The following is a 12,301-nucleotide window of genomic DNA, read 5'->3' as shown; positions in this document are numbered from 1 at the left end:
CCCGCTATTTCCTCTTGAAGTGCTTCTACGCGCTCCGTTTCTAGGAGCTTCGCCCGCACCTCTCTGAACTGTTAAGAAGGAGATCAATATGCATGTGTATTAGTTGTGTGACTAGATATCGATAATGGTGTAAAAATTGTGAATAGTGTTTTCACAAGCGTACCCATTCCTGTCTTTGAGATCTGCTCTTTCCGGACGCCATCATGCGAATGTTCTCGCAAACGCAGAATGCACACAGATTAGTCCCCTGCGCCTGCTTCAGGGCCTTTACGAGAATGGAATTTGATCAGATAGTAATTAATCAAGCATGATAATTAAAGAGATGGCAGCTAGCTAGCTAGCTAGTACTACTTAATTACTTACCTTGGGTCTTCCCCATTTAAGCTTTTCTTTCCATTCGCCGTCCGTGACCCTGATGAACCTTGCCCAAGCCCTGCCCGCCGAAAAAGAAAATGAATAAAGGGGTTATTAAATAGTTCATATCATGAAATGACGAACTAAATAGGCCGAGATATATAGTTAATAATGATTGAAATTACCTGTTGACTATCCCAAACAAGATGTTATAGTCAGTTTTTTCTTTGAGTAGTGAGTCCAGTATTTCAACTGTTCCGGCGTCAACTTTAATGATACACAAGACCCAGTGATATCTGCATGCACACACATTTGCATGTCTTAATTAAGCGGGCATATGTAAGCAAAAACATGTAGCTAGCTAGTAGGCAAAAACAGAGAATTTGTAGTACAAGACAGTGTGACTCATTGGAAGTTGTAAGGAAGTAGTATATCTTCATTGTATTTGAGGCGCTTCAAAAACTCTAGCATGCTGTCCTCTACGGCCTTTTGATGACGTTCATCTATTTTCCATGTGTATTCATTAACGGTGTTTGGGTCAATGAACCCAATGCCATAGCGTCCACCTTTTCTCATTTCATACATCTTCATCGTGCATATAATACCACAGAAAAGAATATAGTGAGGATAATTACAGGTAATGATTGATCAAAAGGATCACTACAGCTAGCTTGAGACTTAAATTACAGAAAGAAATCACTTACAGACAATAGCAACTGATGATAGATTTGTCGAGTGCGTCTTGATTGTATAACTGAAACAGTTCAGAATACTCAACGGACACAGCTTTCTCATGGTAGTAATGATCCTCCTTGACATTCACCATGAGGGACAATCGATCGGAAATCTTGGTAATGTTCATGTACCATTGATGCAATTCATACATTCTCGTTGGGAGGTTCTTGACCTTGTCTGGCTCGACCAAAGGTTGGCCTCGGACATATTTCCGTTTTATTTCATCCTCTCTAAGCACAGGCATGGGCTCGATCTCGAGGAGTTGTCCAACAGTGATTTTGAGAACTTCAGCCTGCATTATATGCTCCTCTGTTATTACCACATTGCCCACGTCAGGAACGTAAACTGTTTGCCCACAATAATATTGGGCGCGCGTACTGTCACGTGTTGTTGGCACAACAAGCGAGGGGATCGATTGCGCCGCTTGTTCTCCCAGCTGGGGAATGGTTTTCCCGCATTTTTTGACAGCTGCTTCTTGTTTGCTCGATCCCAAGCTCGCCTCCTTACGTACACGTGCTCGATTTAACTTCCTGATGTGGCGCTCATAGTCTGTGTCAACAGGCTTGGGAGCTGGTGGTTGAGCCATACGAATGAAGTGGTCAATCGTTTCCTCGGGCACTTTCTCCCTTGGCGGCGTTGGCGGTTTTGATGCAAAATGGGCTTCCACCTCGGACTTCGATATGGCTGCGATTTCCTCCTCGGACCTGTCATAAGCCCTCTGCGGAAGAGGCGTGAGGCTTGGACCATATTTATATCGCTTGCCTCCGCCTGTACTTCCTATACTACCTCGACTCGTACCGCTACGCACCATAGATGCGGGGTGTCTCTTCTGTGATTGCTGAGGCGACGGAGACGGCTGACGGGGCTGAGTTGGATGAGGAGGAGTGGCCGCCTGAGGCTGTGCCGGACTTGGAGGAGGTGTGGCCTGAGGTTGTGCCGGACTTGGAGGAGGAGTGGATGTCTGACACTGTGGCGGACTTGGAGGAGGAGGAGTGGCCTGACACTTTGCCGGACTTGGAGGAGGAGTGGCCTGACACTTTGCCGGACTTGGTGGACTTGCAGGAGCGGGAGACTGCTGACTCGGCAGCGGACTTCGACGAGGAGTCGGCTAACGCGGTGTCGGTGGCCTTCGAATGATGATGCAATCCTTTTTCCATAGGATGATACGATGTTTGGCGTCTCCGAGAAAGCGCTCGTCGTCACCTCCAAGATAGTCAAGCTCTAGCTCCGAATATGGGTCCACCACCTCATCAACCAAGACACGAGCATAGCCCGCTAGAATCGGGTTGCAATGGAAGGTTGCCTCGGGGGGATTTGTAAAAGCAATGGCGTCCGCCACCTTCATGGATATGTTCTTCATTTTGACGTGTAGCTCGCAGCTAGTGTTCTCCGTGATGTCATCCACGGGTATCTACCCAGCATTGCGTCGTCCGGGGCAGAACCCACGCTGCTTCTCGGCATGGATGGGGCGGTGCTATCCAATGCTGGATCATTCGCTAGCTGCTGCAGCTGCTGAGACCCCCTTTGCTGGGTAAGTGAGTCGATCTGCTCCTGCTGCCGCTGGAATTTGACTACCAATTCCGCTTGACTTGCTTCTAGGCCTTGAAGGCGTTCATAGTCCCGCTTCCTCTGCTCCTCCTCCATCTTCCTCTTCTTCTCCTCCGCCATCTTCTTTCTCGCACGGGTTCTATAGTCGGTGTTCCAGTCTGAGAACCCCTCATACCACGGAATAGCGCCCTTGCCTCGTGTTCTTCCCGGGTGTTCAGGATTTCCCAGGGCACGCGTAAGCTCGTCGTTCTCTCTGTTGGGCTGGAAGACCCCCGATCGTGCCTCTTCTATTGCAACAAGTATCGCATCGTCGGCTCCCTTCAGACTTGCCCTCGTCGAAACATTGCCTGTCTTCGGGTCCAACTCCCCCTCATGCGCATAGAACCAAGTCCTGACCCTGGGGGGCCAGCTCTTAGTAACCGGAGTGGCACCTGCATCCTCCATCTCTTTCTCAGACTTATCCCACTTAGGCATTGCCACCGCATAGCCACCTGGCCCCAGCTTATGGAACTTATCCTTTTTTCGGCATTCTTCTTGTTTATTCTCGACCGTTCCTTAGCTAATTCCGAATCCTTGAATTTCACGAAATCATCCCAATGAGCACGTTGGTTCTCTAGTGTTCCCTCGAATACTGGAGTCTTCCTTCCTCCCTTGATGTACTTGTACCATTCACGATTCTTGTGGTTCTTGAATGCAACCGCCATCTTCCTAAGAGCAGCGTCCTTGACTTTCTACACATCTGCTTCTGTGAAATGATCTGGTAGGGTGAAATGTTCCATGAGAGTATCCCAAAGCAGATCTTTTTGATTCTTGTCGACAAAAGTAACATCCGGACGTGGAGCAGCGTCCTCTTTGCCTTTTTGTCTTTTGTCTTTTGCTGGCTCTCTCCATTCTTGAAGGGAGATCGGGAGTTGGTCCTTCACAAGAACTCCGCACTGACGAATGAACTTTTCCGCAATCTTCTTAGGCGCTAATGGTTCGCCATTAGGTCTGACTGCCTCGATATTGTACTTTACGCCCTCCTTCAAATTTTTGTTTGGGCCTCGTTTCGTCCTTTTGCCTGAAGATTTGCTCGATCCGGATGGCTGAAAGAAAAAAGATCGATTCGTTAATATATCTTCAAGTCATTTAAAACATGTGATGATCACCAGATACCTGCTTATATAAATATATATACCTCGCCGGTCTTTGTTGTTTCAGGATCAACATGTTCTTCGTCATCGTCATAATCGTAGTTCATGACTTCATCAACTCGGTCGTCGCGATCGAATATCATATCACCCTCTTCAGTGTTGTTTAGAAATTCGGAGCCGTCATAATCTTCTTCATTCTGATCATCATTTGGCCCGCGTATCATATCGAACATGGTCTGTTCTCCCTCTCTGTCGGTATTGTCTGCCATAGCTTTTATTTAACTAATTCAAAAGAAATATAAAACAATTTAGTATTCAAATTACATCGTCTCGAATAATAGATATAATCTCGAATACTTCGTCTAGAATAATAGATATAATCTCGAATACATCGTCTCGAATAATATATAATATTGAATAGTACATCACTGGCTAGCTAATTAAAGATCGAATACTACAGAAGAATCTAGGACACTCGCGGTTCCTGTGGCGCGGGCGGTGGACACCCAAAGAGAAGGAACCCTCACAGGATCATAGCTGAAGTGAGATCCCCGAAGATACTGCCAGGTATTGCAGAACCTGCCGCCCTCTAACGCAACCATGTAGCGATGGACGTGCTCGTCCTCCTCCCTGACACGGCGACGTACCACCTCCGGCGGGGCCGGGTCCCTCCGCACCGAAATTGGCCCGCGCGAACGCCACCAAACGAGATCAGGGTCGACGACGGGACCCGGGGCTGGGTTCCTCATCAAGCGGCGCGCCCCTCCAGGCAGCACCTCCCAGTGCCAGCCCGGCGGAGCCCAGTCCCGGACATGGGTCGGTTGGACGTCGTCGTGGACGGGTCGATGGCGAGGATGCGGGCCGGGCATCATCGAGAACAAATACTAGCTATATGCCCGCAAAAAGTAATATTTTTTTAATGATTGGATTTTGATAACTAAAATTTCTATCATTTCTACTATTTCAAAAATCTATATACTATTTCATACTAATTAAGAATCTAACACTAAAAACAGAAAACACAACTTCTATACATCCATTAAAAAACTGAAAACAACATTATATAAAAAAATTCCATACTAATTAAACACTAATTATATCCATCTAACATGCATTCATACATATATAATAGTGAAAAAATAATAATCTAAATAATCTCAACTAATTAAACATACAAAATACATATGTACGTGTGTGTGTGTGTGTTCATGCATGCTTGTGTGTGTGTATGGGCTCGGGGAGGGGCGGCGCCCATGGTGGCCGCCGGGGGCGAGGGAGAGGGGTTAGAGGAGGAGAGCTCACAGCGGGCGACGGCGACGGCGAGGCGACGGCGAGGCGACGGCCGGGGCGGCGACGGCGGGGACGGCGCGATGGGGACGGGGACGGCGCGACGGGGACGGGCCCGGGGCGGCGACGGAGACGAGGGCGGCGACGGGGACGGGGGCGGCGACGGAGATGAGCGGCGACGGAGACGATCGAGGGCAGCAGCGACGATCGAGGGCGGCGGCGACGGCGACGGAGACGGAAACAGAGGAACAAACAAAGAAGGAAACTGAAATTTTCGTAGCTGTTGTATATATAGAAGGCACCTTTAGTACCGGTTGGAGCCACCAACCGGTACTAAAGGCCTGTTTTGGCCAGGCCAAGCGGCGGGAAGCGACCCCCTTTAGTACCGGATGGTGGCACAAACCGGTACTAAAGGCCCCCCCTTTAGTACCGGTTTGTGCCACGACCCGGTACTAAAGGGGGTACGCTGGCACAGGTGCGGTGCGGCAAGTTTAGTCCCACCTCGCTAGCCGAGGGGCGACCGCACTGGTTTATAAACCCCCGTGCGGTCGCTCTCTCGAGCTCCTCTCCAAAGCAGGCTTACTGGGCCTACGTGTTCTTTGCAGCCCTGTGGGCCCACTTGGCCTTTGCGGGCCTGCATCCTGGACCAACGACATGTTGGGTTTCTAGTCGTATGCAGGCCGCTCTGGCCTAGTAGGCGGGCTTTATTTTATTTTATTTTTTTCTTTATTTATTTTTGTGTTTTTTGTGTATTTAGAGTTTCTTTGTGAACATTTTTGTTTTAGGTACAAAAAATTACAAACTTTCTGTTAGGGCTTTTTTATTATTATTTTTTTGCTTTATTTATTTTTGTGTTTTTTTGTGTATTTAGAGTTTCTTTGTGAACATTTTTGTTTTAGGTACAAAAAATTACAAACTTTCTGTTAGTGCTCGTAGTTTTCAAATTTGAATAGTTTAAATTTTGAATTATTTGAAATTAGTGTGAATCACTAGTTTGTGAATAACTTAACTTTAAAAATCAGTAAAGGCATGAAAGAATTTGTTTGCACATAAAATTTCTTCGCGTTTCAAATGCCAAAACACATAACTACCCTAACTATTACAGAGATTCCCCTCTCGGTGCGAAACACAGAAGAAAGTGATGATAGCTAGTGAAGCCGATCACATCCCAGATCTTTGGGTGTGAAACTTTTTCTTCGCGTGTGTCCCTTTGCGGACACCACTGTTTTGGTTGGTGCTCTTCTTATCTTGGGCGATCGTGTAAAATGTATTACCATTTATCTCGTACCCTTTGAAAGTCATTATATTCGAAGATGGTAACTGGGACAGCAAGTACAGGTCATCATCAATAGAGGTGTCATGCATGGTACGTGTCTGCAACCAGCTGGCGAAACTCCTGGTTTGTTCACGTGTAATCCAGTCATCAGACCGCTCCGGTTGTTTGGAGCGTTGCAAATTCTTGTGTTCATCCATATACGAAGCCACCAAGGCGGAATTCTGTAGAACTGTGTAGTGTGCTTCAGTGAGAGAATGTCCGTCCATACATATTATTTGTTCCCCTCCTAGCGTGCCTTTTCCATCCAGTCTGCCCTTATGCCGCGATTCAGGAACACCAATCGGCTTAAGGTCAGGAATAAAGTCAATACAAAACTCAATGACCTCCTCATTTTGATGGCCCTTGGAGATGCTTCCTTCTGGCCTAGCACGGTTATGAACATATTTCTTTAAGACTCCCATGAACCTCTCAAAGGGGAACATATTGTGTAGAAATACAGGACCCAAAACGTTAATCTCTTCGCACAGGTGAACTAGGACGTGTGTCATGATGTTGAAGAAGGATGGTGGGAACACCAACTCGAAACTGACAAGACATTGCACCAAATCATTCTGTAACCTTGGTATGATTTCTGGATCGATTACCTTCTGAGAGATTGCATTGAGAAATGCACATAGCTTCACAATGGCTAATCGAACGTTTTCCAATAGAAGCCCCCTCAATGCAACCGGAAGCAGTTGCGTCATAATCACGTGGCAGTCATGAGACTTTAGGTTCTGGAACTTTTTCTCTGCCATGTTTATTATTCCCTTTATATTCGACGAGAAGCCAGACGGTACCTTAATACTGAGCAGGCATTCAAAGAAGATTTCCTTCTCTTCTTTGGTAAGAGCGTAGCTTGCATGACCCTGATGTATGCCGTCTTCTCTGCGCATAAGTTGCTGGTCCTCCCGTGCCTCAGGTGTATCTTTTGTCTTCCCATACACGCCCAAGAAGCCAAGCAGGGTCACGCAAAGATTCTTCGTCACGTGCATCACGTCGATTGCGGAGCGGACCTCTAGGTCTTTCCAATATGGGAGGTCCCAAAATATAGATTTCTTCTTCCACATGGGTGCGCGTCCGTCAGCGTCCTCTGGAACAGGTTGTCCGCCAGGACCCTTTCCAAATATCACCTTCAAATCCTTGACCATATCATGTACATCAGCACCAGTACGGTGGCGAGGCTTCGTCCGGTGATCCGCCTCACCTTTGAAATGCTTGCGTTTCTTTCTTACGGGATGCCTGCTCAGAAGAAATCGACGATGTCCCAGGTACACATTCTTCTTACAACTATTCAAATATATACTGTCGGTATCATCCAAACAGTGCGTGCATCTGTGGTATCCCTTGTTTGTCTGTCCTGAAAGGTTACTGAGAGCAGGCCAATCATTGATGGTCACGAACAGCAATGCCTTTAGGTCAAATTCTTCCTGTTTGTGCTCATTCCATGCACGTACACCTGTTCCATTCCACAGTTGTAAGAGTTCTTCAACTAATGGCCTTAGGTACACATCAATGTCGTTGCGGGGTTGTTTAGGGCCTTGGATGAGCACTGGCATCATAATGAACTTCCGCTTCATGCACAACCAAGGAGGAAGGTTATACAAACATAGAGTCACAGGCCAGGTGCTATGGTTGCTGCTTTGCTCCCCAAAAGGATTAATGCCATCTGCGCTTAGACCAAACCATACGCTCCTTGCGTCATCTGCAAACTCCTTCCCATACTTTCTTTCAATTTTTCTCCACTGCGACCCGTCAGTGGGTACTCTCAACTTTCCGTCTTTCTTACGGTCTTCTCTGTGCCATCGCATCGCCTTGGCATGCTCTTTGTTTTGGAACAAACGTTTCAACCGTGGTATTATAGGAGAATACCACATCACCTTGGCAGGAATCTTCTTCCTGGGGCGCTCGCCCTCGACATCACCATGCTCATCGCGGCTGATCTTATAGCGCAATGCACCACATACCGGGCAAGCGTTCAAATCCTCGTACTCACTGCGGTAGAGGATGCAATCATTAGGGCATGCATGTATCTTCTGCACCTCTAACCCTGGAGGGCAGACAGCCTTCTTTGCTTCGTACGTACTCTCGGGCAATTCGTTGTCCTTTTTGGAAGCATATCCTTTATCATTACCAGCAACTTTCCAAATCCCTTGTCAGATACACCATTCTCTGCCTTCCATTGCAGCAATTCCAGTGTGGTGCCCAGCTTTTTCTTGTCACCTACGCAATTCGGGTACAACAATTTTTTGTGATCCTCTAACATGCGCTGCAACTTCTTCTTCTCCAAATCACTTGCGCAGTTTCTCTTTGCATCGGCAATGGCCCAACCTAGATCATCAACGGGCTCATCTGATGCCTCTTCTTCAGCTTCTTCCCGCATTGCCGGCTCAGCTTCTTCCCGCATTACCGGCTCAGCTTCTTCCCCATTGTTGTATCATCGTATTCAGGGAACCCATGGCCAGGATAGCTGTCGTCGTCCTCTTCTTCTTTATTGTCTTCCATCATAACCCCTCTTTCTCCGTGCTTGGTCCAAACATTATAGTGGGGCATGAAACCAGACTCAAACAGGTGGACGTGAATGGTTCTTGACGTAGAGTAATTGCGACCATTCTTACAGCCAGCACATGGACAAGGCATAAAACCATCCGCCCGCTTGTTTGCCTCAGCCGCAAGCAGAAAAGTATGCACGCCCTCAACGAATTGGGGAGAGCATCAGTCATCGTACATCCATTGCCGGCTCATCTTCATTACACAACACCGAATAGACCAAATTAATACAAGTTCATACATAAAGTTCATACAACACTTAAATGCAACAAACAAATAACTCTCTAGCTAAAGCATTTAAATGCAACAACAAATGCGATCAAGATTGCAACTAAGGTAACAATTAATCCAACAGCATAATGATACCAAGCCTCACTATCGATGGCATACTTTTTAATCTTTCTAATCTTCAAGCGCATTTTCTCCTTCTTGATCTTGTGATCATCGACGACATCGGCAACATGCAACTCCAATTCCATCTTCTCCCCCTCAATTCTTTTCAATTTTTCTTTCAAGTACTCGTTTTCTCTTTCAACTAAATTTAACCTCTCGACAATAGGGTCGGTTGGAATTTCCGGTTCACATACCTCCTAGATAAAAATATCTATGTCAACTTGATGGGCATAATTTGTCATAAACACGAAATGCAACAAATAGTTTTAAAAGAGAATATACCACATCCGAATCATAACAAGGACGAGGGCCGACGGGGACGGATATCAAAACCATGGCACTATGTATAACAAAGAACGTATGGGTAAGATAATTATTATACGAGTAACTATATATCCAAATCACACAAACATCAATTTTTTATATAAAATTTCATGAACAAGAGGCTCACCACAAGGTGGTGCCGGCGACGGGACGGTGCGGGCGATCGACGGTGGTTACGACGGAGATTTAGAAGGCACTAAGTAAACCACACCTACATATGCAAACTAAGTGTTATTTTAACCTCAAATTGCATATAAATCAAATACTAGCACATATATATATTTCCTCCCAAATTACTAAACTCACAAAGTAATAACTATATAAAGCATTGCAAGAGCTAATCTAGCAATGAGGGATGAAAGGACAAAGTTGCTAACCTTTGTGATCATTTGAATGGATGGGGGCCTTCAAATCTTGACAAATATTGGGCAAAATGTGTGATGAGCTCGAGAGGAAGAGGGGAAGAACAGAGAGGAGAGGGGAAAGGGGAAGAACAGAGCGAGCTCGGGTGGACGAAGGGTTTATGTAGGACGACCTTTAGTACCGGTTCGTGCCAAGAACCGGTACTAAAGGTGCTGGAGGGGGCCCAGACTGACAACATCCTGCCACCACTCTCATTAGTACCGGTTCGTGGCACGAACCGGTGCTAAAGGTTAGCCACGAACCGGTACTAATGAGAGCGGCCCGGCTAGCCATTGGAACCGGCACTAATGTATACATTTGTGTCGGCTCAAATACAAACCGGCATTAATGTGCTTCACATTTAACCCTTTTTCTACTAGTGGCGCCCCGACTTGCAGTATGCTGTTTAGCAGGCCTGTCTTCACATGCATGCTCCGCGTGCCTCTCACTAGACCCTGGTGAAGCGTATCCTCCGTTACATAGGCGGCACCCCATCCATGGGACTTACGCTGATGGCCTCTGCCTCCACCGACCTCGTCTCCTACTCTGATGCGGACTGGGCTGGCTGCCCAGACACACGACGCTCCACCTCGGGGTACTGTGTCTACCTTGGGACGTCCCTAATCTCTTGGTCCTCCAAGCGACAGCCCACCGTCTCCCGCTCGAGTGTCGAGGCAGCGTATCCGGCAGTGGCTAACACCGTTGCTGAATGCTCTTGGCTTCATCGGCTGCTCCAGGAGTTGCTTTGTGATGTTCACAAGTCCACACTCGTCTACTGTGACAACGTTTCTACCGTGTACCTCTCCGCCAACCCGGTACATCATCGTCGAACGAAGCACATTGAGCTTGACATATACTTTGTTCGCGAGCAGGTGGCTCTTGGGCGCATCCGGGTCCTCCACGTACTGACGACGCAACAGTTCACCGATGTCATGACAAAAGGACTGCCTACTTCTGTCTTCAAGGAGTTCAGGTCCAGTCTTTGCGTCTCCGGCGACGCTTCGACTGCAGGGGGTGTTGAACATATGGTTTGTGCATGTATATTGTGTAACTCGGCCCACCTCCTAGTCCTTGTATAGTTGAGGTTGAGGCCCACTTTGTACTCCATATATACGTGCACTTTGCACTGATCAACACATTGTGTAGCATTGCCAAACTCTCGTTTCCAACAGTGTGCGGTGAGCTCCGGCGGTGATGGACGGCCAGATCTGGGCCCAGGCGGCGCGGGCTGCGGGCATTCGCTCCTACCGTGGCCACGGTTGGTGGTGGTGGAGGCGCAGCGGCAATGGCTGGTGGGCGTGCTGGTCGGGATCCAGGCGTCTCGACGACTGGACGATGGCGACAGTGCAGATGGGCTCCCCGATGAGTTTTCTTGGTGGTCAGCGGCGGTCCTTGGGGGCCCTCCTCACCGGTGGCCGGGCCTGCGATGGTGGCTTTGCGCGGTTCTGTGATGGCTGCTGAGATGGGGCGGCACCGGGGTGTGTCCGGTGGGGAGGTTTGCTGGAGGGATGGGAGGCGCCGACGTGCTCGGGTCACCCGTCACTGGCACAGGGGTGTGCCGGTCCGGATGCGTTCGCTCCCTCACCTCCCCCTTTCCCCAGCCACGTGCAAGTTGTCGCAACTCCGGCGATGCTCAAGGCGGGTCGTCTGCCGTGGGACATCGGTCGGGGGTGCCTTCTAGTACAAGCTGGCCTCTTTGGATGGTCTTGGGGGTGCCTGGATGTTGGGAGGCGGCCCAGGCGGCGGGAGGCGTGGAGTTCGAGGGTGGAACCTGCGTCTCAGGTGCGAGCGGGCAGCCATGGCTTCGTAGGGGGCTTGGCTGCGGGTGGTGGGCGGACCAGGGGTGTCAGAGGGGTGTCAACGCCGGGGTCCATCACTTGCCCGGTCCTCGTACTGTCCGGCGGCGGCAGTGTCCACGGATGTCGTATTCTTCTCGAAGGCTCCGTCGCAGTGCTTCCTCTCCTCCGTGTGGCTCCGGTTGAAAACTTGATCTTCGGATCGAACGGTGGCGGCTATCTGTGGTCGTATCCTTCTGGGAGGCACCGTCCTGGAGTCCTTGCTTTGTCATTGTCCGTCTCACCCCCCCTCGGTGGCTTCAAGTAGTTCTTCTTGGTTCATCTCTAGTTTGCTTGGTTGTCGTCCGATGGTGTGTCGGTGTCTGGCACCTTTGTATCTTTCCTTGGGTGGGTGTTGTGCGCCGTGGTGGGTGTGTTTGTGTCGGTTTGCTCGGATGTATGTGGTGATGTTTGCTTTATAATAT

This window comes from Triticum dicoccoides, chromosome 1B (assembly GCF_002162155.2).
Source record: "Triticum dicoccoides isolate Atlit2015 ecotype Zavitan chromosome 1B, WEW_v2.0, whole genome shotgun sequence".
NCBI lineage: Eukaryota > Viridiplantae > Streptophyta > Magnoliopsida > Poales > Poaceae > Triticum > Triticum dicoccoides.
Note: the sequence above shows the minus strand (reverse complement) of the source record.